The sequence below is a fragment of the Sapajus apella genome, unplaced genomic scaffold (assembly GCF_009761245.1).
Source record: "Sapajus apella isolate SASKATOON/1434 unplaced genomic scaffold, GSC_monkey_1.0 scaffold55, whole genome shotgun sequence".
Classification (NCBI taxonomy): Eukaryota; Metazoa; Chordata; class Mammalia; order Primates; family Cebidae; genus Sapajus; species Sapajus apella.
Window position 1 is genome coordinate 8,710,373 of NW_022436995.1, and position 9,496 is coordinate 8,719,868.

General features: G+C 42.2%; 1 non-coding gene across 1 annotated transcript; it reads left to right on the forward strand.

The window, feature by feature from the left end:
- Window positions 1-475: 475 nt before the first annotated feature.
- On the forward strand, window positions 476-578 carry LOC116527737. The gene has a single exon (XR_004258699.1). It is a non-coding gene; the product is annotated as a U6 spliceosomal RNA (small nuclear RNA).
- Window positions 579-9,496: the final 8,918 nt, after the last annotated feature.

A 9,496-nucleotide genomic window follows, 5' to 3' on the forward strand; every position in this document is an offset into this window, starting at 1 on the left:
AGAAACTGAAGACCAACTCAATGAAATAAAATGAGAAGGCAAGATTAGAGAAAAAAGAGTGAAAAGAAATGAACAAATCCTTCCAGAAATATGGGATTATGTGAAAAGACCTAATCTACATTTGATGGGTGTACCTGAATGTGATGGAGAATGAATCCAAGCTGGAAAACACTCTTCAGGATATTATCAAGGAGAACTTCTCCAACCTAACAAGGCAAACCAACATTTAAATTCAGGAAATACAGAGAACACCACAAAGATATTCCTCAAGAAGAGCAACCCCAAGGCACATAATCGTCAGGTTCACCAAGGTTGAAATGAAGGAGAAAATGCTAAGGGCAGCCAGAGAGAAAGGTCGGGTTACCCACAAAGGGAAGCCAATCAGACTCACAGCAGACCTCTCGGCAGAAACCCCATAAGCCAGAAGAGAGTGGGGGCCAATATTGAACACTCTTAAATAAAAGAACTTTCATGCTTGCTTCAGCAGCACATATACTAAAATTGGAATGATACAGAGAAGATTAGCATGGCCCCTGCACAAAGATGACATGCATATTCATGAAGCGTTCCATATTTCTAAAACAGATTTACAAGAAAAAAGACAAACAACCCCATTCAAAAATGGGTTATGTATATGAACACACACTTTTCAAAGGAAGACATATATGAGGCCAACAAACATATGAAAAAATGCTCATCATCACTGGTCATTAGAGAAATGCAAATCAAAACCACATTGAGATACCACCTTGCACCAGTTAGAATGGTGATCATTAAAAAATCTGGAGAAAACAGATACTGGAGAGAATGTGGAGAAAAAGGAACACTTTTGCACTGTTGGTGGGAATGTAAATTAGTTCAACCATTGTGGAAGACAGTGTGGCGATTCCTCAAGGACCTAGATATAGAAATACCATTTGACCCAGCAATCGCATTATATATCCAAAGGATTATAAATCATTCTATTACAAAGACACACGCACATGTATGTTCACTGCGGCACTGTTTACAATAGCAGAGACGTGGAACCAACCCAAATGCCCATCGATGATAGACTGGACAAGGAAAATGTGGCACATATACACCGTGGAATACTATGCAGCCATAAAAAACAATAAGTTCCCTCTAGGATCCAAGATGGCCATTTAGGAACAGCTCAGAGTTGCAGCTCCCAGTGAAGGCACAGAGGGTGAGTGGACGCTGCATTTTTATAGCCCATGGACCAGGAGATTCCCAGGTGGAGAAGACCCCCGGGTCGTCAGCCAGGCTGTTTTGGCCAGTGCGGTTCTTTCGGTCAGTGGGGACAAAGCCCCCACGGCTGCTTTGTCTGCGGCCTGGCCAGTGGTTCTCTGTACAAAATACACTGGTCCGGGTGCCCTTTTGGCTGGCAATTAGAGCCCCAGGAAGCTGCACATTCACCTGATTAAAGAGGGGGACTGAACAGGGAGCCAAGCCAGGAGATTCCTGAGCAAAAAAAGTGCCATGAATCTCTGCACCTCTGTTTAGGCCGACGCAGTAGTTTGCCGCACGGGAAACAGGTCCCAGAGTCCTTTCAACAGGTGACTGGAACATCTGGGATAAAAAAGAAAGAAAAGCCGGGCGCGGTGGCTCAAGCCTGTAATCCCAGCACTTTGGGAGGCCGAGGCGGGTGGATCACAAGGTCAAGAGATCGAGACCATCCTGGTCAACATGGTGAAACCCTGTCTCTACTAAAACTACAAAAAATTAGCTGGGCATGGTGGCGCATGTCTGTAGTCCCAGCTACTCAGGAGGCTGAGGCAGGAGAATTGCCTGAACCCAGGAGGTGGAGCCATTGCACTCCAGCCTGGGCAACAAGAGCGAAACTCCGTCTCAAAAAAAAAAAAAAGAAAGAAAGAAAGAAAAAAGGCTCTGAGGCAGGGAGCCAGGTGATCAGGCTTGGCTGGTCCCACCCCCACAAAAGAACAGCAATCAGAAGCTCTCTGGATTTAGAATTTCACAGCAAGCACAGGTGAACCCTGGATGGTCCAGCTCTGTGGGGGAGGGGCACCTGCCATTACTGAGGCACTCCACCAATAAGGAGGTAGTCCGCCATTGCTAAGACTGCCTGCGGTTGCCAAGGTGACCCGTTGTTGCCAAGGCAACCTGGCATTACAGAGTCGGACAATACAGAGGCGGGCCACCATTGCTGAGGCAGTGCTAACTACGCCCATATAAACAGGACTGCAGGGAAGTTCACAGGGCAGGTGGGCGGAGCCCACGGCAGCTCAGCAAAGCCTCTGCAGGCAGACAGTGACTAGGCTGCCTCCTTGCTGGGCAGGGTAGCCCTGAAAAAACAAAAAAAGGCAGTAGCACAACAGAAACTCATAAATAAAGCCCTAACTCCCTGGGACAGAGCACCTGGGAACAAAAAGCGGTTTATGAGTTCTGCTGCATCAGACCTAAACGTACCTGCCCAGCAGCTCTGAATGAACAACAGAGCTCACAGCTCAGCACTTGAGCCCCTGTAAAAGATGGACTGTCTCCTCAAGCAGCTCCCTGACCCCTGTATATCCAGAGTCACCTCATAAAGGAGAGATCAGACTGACATTTTGCAGGTATCCTTCTGGGACAAAGATAGCAGAAGAAACTGGTAGCAACCCTTACTGTTCTGCAGCTGCTGCAGGTGATCCCCAGGCAAGCAGGGCCTGGAGTGAACCTTAGCAGTCCTTACAGCAGAGGGGCCAGACTGTTAGAAGGAAAACTAAGAAACAGAAAAAACTTAATCATCAACAAACTAGATGTCCACTCAGAGACCCAATGTGAAAGTCAGCAACTACAAAGACGACAGGTGGATAAATTCATAAAGATGGGAAGAAACCAGCGCAAAAAGGATGAAAACACCTGAAACCAGAACACCTCTCCTCCTACAAGGGATCACAACTCCTCACCAGCAAGGGAACAAGGTTGGAAGGAGAATGAGTGTGATGAAATGACACAACCAGGCTTCAGAAGGTGGGTAGTAAGAAACTTCTGTGAACTAAAAGAACATGTTCTAACCCAATGCAAAGAAACTAAGAACCTTGAAAAAAAGATTTGACGAAATGCTAATGAGAAAGGACAACTTAGAAAGGAATATGAGTAAATTGATGGAGCTGAAAAACACAACATGAAAACTTCACGAAGCATGCACAAGTTTCAACAGCCTAATTGACAAGCAGAAGAAAGAATATCAGGGGTCGAAGATCAACTCAATGAAATAAAACGAGAAGGCAAGAATAGAGAAAAAAGGTTAAAAAGGAATGAACACAGTCTCCAAGATATGTGGGACTATGTGAAAAGACCTAATCTACGTTTGATAGGTGTACCTGAATGCGACGAAGAGAATGAATCCAAGCTGGAAAATACTCTTCAGGATATTATCTAGGAAAACTTCCCCAACCTAGCAAGGCAGGCCAATATTCAAGTCCAGGAAATACAGAGAACACCACAAAGATATTCCTCAAGAAGAACAACTCCAAGGCACATAATAGTCAGATTCACCAGGGTTGAAATGAAGGAGAAAATGCTAAGGGCAGCCAGAGAGAAAGGTTGGGTTACCCACAAAGGGAAGCCCATCAGACTCACAGCAGATCTCTCAGCAGAAACCCTACAAGCCAGAAGAGAGTGGGGGCCACTATTCAACATCCTTAAAGAAAAGAACTTTCAACCCAGAATCTCATATCCAGCCAAACTAAGCTTCATAAGTGAAGGAAAAATAAAATCCTTTGCGAACAAGCAAGTACTCAGAGATTTCATCACCACCAGGCCTGCTTTACAAGAGCTCCTGAAAGAGGCTCTACACATATAAAGGAACAACCAGTACCAGCCACTCCAAAAACATGCCAAATGGCAAAGAGCATCAACACAATGAAGAACCTGCATTAACTAAGGGGCAAAAGAGCCAGCTAGCATGAAAATGGCAGTATCAAATTCACACATAACAATATTAACCCTAAATGTAAATGAACTAAATGCCCCAGTCAAAAGACACAGACTGGCAAATTGGATAAAAAGCCAAAACCCATCGGTGTGCTGTATCCAGGAAACCCATCTCACATGCAAGGATGGACAAAGGCTCAAAATAAAGGGATGGAGGAAGATTTACCAAGAAAATGGAGAGCAACAAAAAAGCAGGAGTTGCAATTCTCATGTCTGATAAAATAGACTTTAAAGCAACAAAGATCAAAAGAGACAAAGAAGGACATTACATAATGGTAAAAAGATCAATGCAACGAGAAGAGCTAACGATCCTAAATATATACGCACCCAATACAGCAGCACCCAGATACATAAGGCAAGTTCTTAATGACTTACAAAGAGACTTAGACTCCCACACAATTATAGTGGACGACTTTAACACCCATTGTCAACATTAGACAGATCAACCAGACAGAAAATTAACAAGGATATCCAGGACTTGAACTCAGACCTGGACCAAGCAAACCTAATAGACATTTACAGAACTCTCCACCCCAAATCCACAGAATATACATTCTTCTCAGCACCACATCACACCTACTCTAAAATTGACCACATAATAGGGAGTAAATCACTCCTCAGCAAATGCAAAAGAACGGAAATCATAACAAACAGTCTCTCAAACCATGGTGCAATCAACTTAGAACTCAGAATTCAAAAACCAACTCAGAACCACACAGCTTCATGGGAACTGAACAACTTGCTCTTGAATGTTGACTGGATAAACAATGAAATGAAGGCAGAAATAAAGACGTTCTTCGAAACCAAACGAGAATGAAGACACAACATACCAGAATCTCTGCGACACATTTACAGCAGTCTCTAGAAGAAAATATACAGCAATAAGTGCCCACGAGAAGCAAGGAGAGATCAAAAATTGACACCCTATCGTCAAAATTGAAAGAGCTAGAGGAGCAAGATCAAAAAAACTCAAAGCCTAGCAGAAGACAAGAAATAACTAAGATCAGAGCAGAACTGAAGGAGATAGAGACACAAAAAACCCTTCAAAAAATCAATAAAAGCAGGAGCTAGTTTTTCGAAAAGATCAACAAAATAGACCACTAGCCTGATTAATAAAAAAGAAAAGAGAGAATAACCAAATTGATGCAATAAAAAACGATAAAGGGGATATCACCACAGATTCCACAGAAATTCAAACCATCATCAGATTATTACAAACAACTCTATGCACATAAGCTAGTAAACCTGGAAGAAATGGATAAATTCCTGGAAACGTGCCTCCTCCCAAGCCTAAACCAGGAAGAAGCCGAAACCCTGAACAGACCCATAAGAAGGTCTGAAGTTGAGGCAGCAATTAAGAGCCTACCACCCAAAAAAAGCCCAGGTCCAGACAGCTTCACAGCCGAATTCTACCAGACATACAAAGAGGAGCTGGTACCATTCCTTCTGAAACTATTCCAAACAATCCAAAAAGAGGGAATCCTTCCCAAATCATTTTATGAGACCAACACCATCCTGATACCAAAACCCGGCAGAGATGCAACAAGAAAAGAAAACTTCAGGCCAATATCCATGATGAACATAGATGCAAAAATCTTCAATAAAATACTGGCAAGCCGATTGCAACAGCACATCAAAAAGCTAATCCACCATGATCAAGTAGGCTTCATCCCAGGGATGCAAGGCTGGTTCAACATACACAAGTCTATAAACGTAATACACCACATAAACAGAACCAAAGACAAAAACCACATGATTATCTCAATTGATGCAGAGAAGGCCTTTGACAAAATTCAACAGCCCTTTATGCTAAAAACCCTCAATAAGCTAGGTATTGATGGAACGTATCTCAAAATAATAAAAGCTATTTATGACAAACCAACAACCAATATCATACTGAATGGGCAAAAACTGGAAGCATTCCCTTTGAAATCTGGCACTGGACAAGGATGCCCACTCTCAGCACTCTTATTCAATATAGTACTGGAAGTTCTAGCCAGAGGAATCAGGCAAGAAAAAGAAATAAAGGGTATTCAAATAGGAAAGGAGGAAGTCAAATTGTCTCTATTTGCAGACGACATGATTGTATATCTGGAAGACCCCATGGTCTCAGCCCAAAATCTCCTGAAACTGATAAGCAACTTCAGCAAAGTCTCAGGATACAAAATCAATGTGCAAAAATCAGAAGCATTCCTATACGCCAATAACACAGACTTAAAGAGAGCCATATCAAGAACGAACTGCCATTCACAATTGCCACAAAGAGAATAAAATACCTAGGAATACAACTAACAAGGAACGTAAAGGACCTCTTCAAGGAGAACTACAAGCCACTGCTCAACGAAATAAGAGAGGACACAAACAGGCCGGGCGCGGTGGCTCACGCCTGTAATCCCAGCACTTTGGGAGGCCGAGGTGGGTGGATCACGAGGTCAAGAGATTGAGACCATCCTGGTCAACATGGTGAAACCCCGTCTCTACTAAAAATACAAAAATTAGCTGGGCATGATGATGCGTGCCTGTAGTCCCAGCTATTCGGGAGGCTGAGGCAGGAGAATTGCTTGAACCCAGGAGGCGGAGGCTGCGGTGAGCCGAGATCGTGCCATTGCACTCCAGTCTGGGCAACAACAGCGAAACTCAAAAAAAAAAAAAAAAAAAAAAAGAGAGGACACAAACAGGTGGAAAAGCATTCCATGTTCCTGGTTAGGAAGAATCAATATTGTGAAAGTGGCCATACTGCCCAATGTAATTTACAGATTCAACGCTATCCCCATCAAGCTACCAATGACTTTCTTCACAGAACTGGAAAAAAACACCTTAAACTTCATATGGAACCAAAAGAGGGCCCGCATAGCCAAGTCAATTCTAAGCAAAAATAACAAAGCGGGAGGCATCACACTACCGGACTTCAAACTATACTACAAGGCTACAGTAATCAAAACAGCATGGTACTGGTACCAAAACGGAGATATAGACCAATGGAACAGAACAGAGGCCTCGGAGGCAACACAACATATCTACAACCATCTTTGACAAACCTGACAAAAAACAAGCAATGGGGAAAGGATTCCCTGTTTAATAAATGGTGTTGGGAAAACTGGCTAGCCATGTGCTGAAAGCAGAAACTGGACCCCTTCCTGACACCTTACACTAAAATTAACTCCAGATGGATTAAAGACTTAAACATAAGACCTAACACCATAAAAACCCTAGAGGAAAATCTAGGCAAAACCATTCTGGACATAGGCGTAGGCAAAGACTTCATGACCAAGACACCAAAAGCATTGGCAACAAAAGCCAAAATAGACAAATGGGACCTAATCAAACTCCACAGCATCTGCACAGCAAAAGAAACAGTCATTAGAGTGAATCAGCAACCAACAGAATGGGAAAAAATTTTTGCAGTTTACCCATCTGACAAAGGGCTGATATCCAGAATTTACAAATAACTAAAACAGATTTACAAGAAAAAAAACAAACAAGCCCATTCAAAAGCGGGTGAAGGATATGAACAGACACTTTACAAAAGAAGACATACATGAGGCTAACAAACACATGAAAAAATGCTCATCATTACTGGTCATTAGAGAAATGCAAATCAAAGCTACATTGAGATACCACCTCACGCCAGTTCAAATGACAATCATTTAAAAGTCTAGAGACAACAGATGCTGGAGAGGATGTGGAACTGTTGGTGGGAATGTAAATTAGTTCAACCATTGTGGAAGACACTGTGGGGATTCCTTAAGGACCTAGAAATAGAAATTCCATTTGACCCAGCAATCCCATTACTGGGTATATATCCAAAGGATTATAAATCGTTCTACTATAAGGACACATGCACACGAATGCTCATTGCAGCACTGTTTACAATAGCAAAGACCTGGAAACAACCCAAATGCCCATCGATGAGACTGGATAGGGAAAATGTGGCACATATACACCATGGAATATTATGCAGTCATCAAAAATGATGAGTTTGTGTCCTTTGCAGGGACATGGATGAACCTGGAAACCATCATTCTCAGCAAACTGACACAGGAGCAGAAAATCACACACCGCATGTTCTCACTCATAGACAGGTGTTGAATAATGAGAACACATGGACACAGGGAGGGTCTGTTGGGGGGAAATAGGGGAGGGACAGTGGGGGATGGGGAGTTGGGGAGAGATAGCATGGGGAGAAATGCCAGATATAGGTCAAGGGGAGGAAGGCAGCAAATCACACTGCCATGTGTGTACTTATGCAACTATCTTGCATGTTCTTCAAATGTACCCCAAAACCTAAAATGCAATAAAAAGAAAAAAAAAAAAAAGCAGGAGTTGCAATCCTAGTCCCTGATAAAATAGACTTTAAACCAACAAAGATCAAAAGAGACAAAGAAGGGCATTACATAATGGTAAAAGGATCAATGCAACAAGAAGAGCTAACTGTCCTAAATATATATGCACCCAATGCAGGAGCACCCAGTTACATAAAGCAAGTTCTCAATGACCTACAAAGAGACTTAGACTCCCCCACAATAATAGCAGGAGAATTTAACACTCTACTGTCAATATTAGACAGATCAATGAGACAGAAAATTAACAAGGATATCCAGGACTTGAACTCAGACCTGGACCAAGCAAACCTAATAGACATCTACAGAACTCTCCACCCCAAATCCACAGAATATACATTATTCTCAGCACCACATCACACCTACTCTAAAAACTGATCACATAATTGGAAGTAAAACACTCCTCAGCAAATGCAAAAGAACTGAAATCATAACAGTCTCTCAGACCACAGTGCAATCAAATCAGAACTCAGGATTAAAACTAACTCAGAACCGCACAACTTCATGGAAACTGAGCAACTGGCTCTTCAATGTTGACTGGATAAACAATGAATGAAGGCAGAAATAAAGATGTTCTTCAAAACCAATGAGAATGAAGACACAATGTACCAGAATCCCTGGGACATATTTAAAGCAGTCTCTAGAGGAAAATTTATAGCAATAAATGCCCACATGAGAAACAAGGAAAGATATAAAATCGACACCCTATCATCAAAATTGAAAGAGCTGGAGGAGCAAGAACAAAAAAACTCAAAAGCTAGCAGAATACAAGAAATAACTAAAATTAGAGCAGAACTGAAGGAGACAGACACACACAAAAAAACTCTTCAAAAAATCAATAAATCCAGGAGCTGATTTTTTGAACAGATCAACAAAATAGCCAGATTAATTAAAAAAAGAGAGAAGAATCAAAGAGATGCAATAAAAAATGATAAAGGGGATATCACCACTGATCCCACAGAAATACAAACTACCATCAGAGATTACTACAAACAACTCTATGCACATAAACCAGTAACCCTGGGAGAAATGGGTAAATTCCTGGACACTTGCACCCTCCCAAGCCTAAACCAGGAAGAAGTTGAAACCCTGAATAGACCAATAACAAGGACTGAAGTTGGGGAAGGAATTAACAGCCTATCAACCAAAAAAAGCCCAGGTCCAGATGGGTTCACAGCCGAATTCTACCAGACATACAAAGAGGAGCTGGTACCATT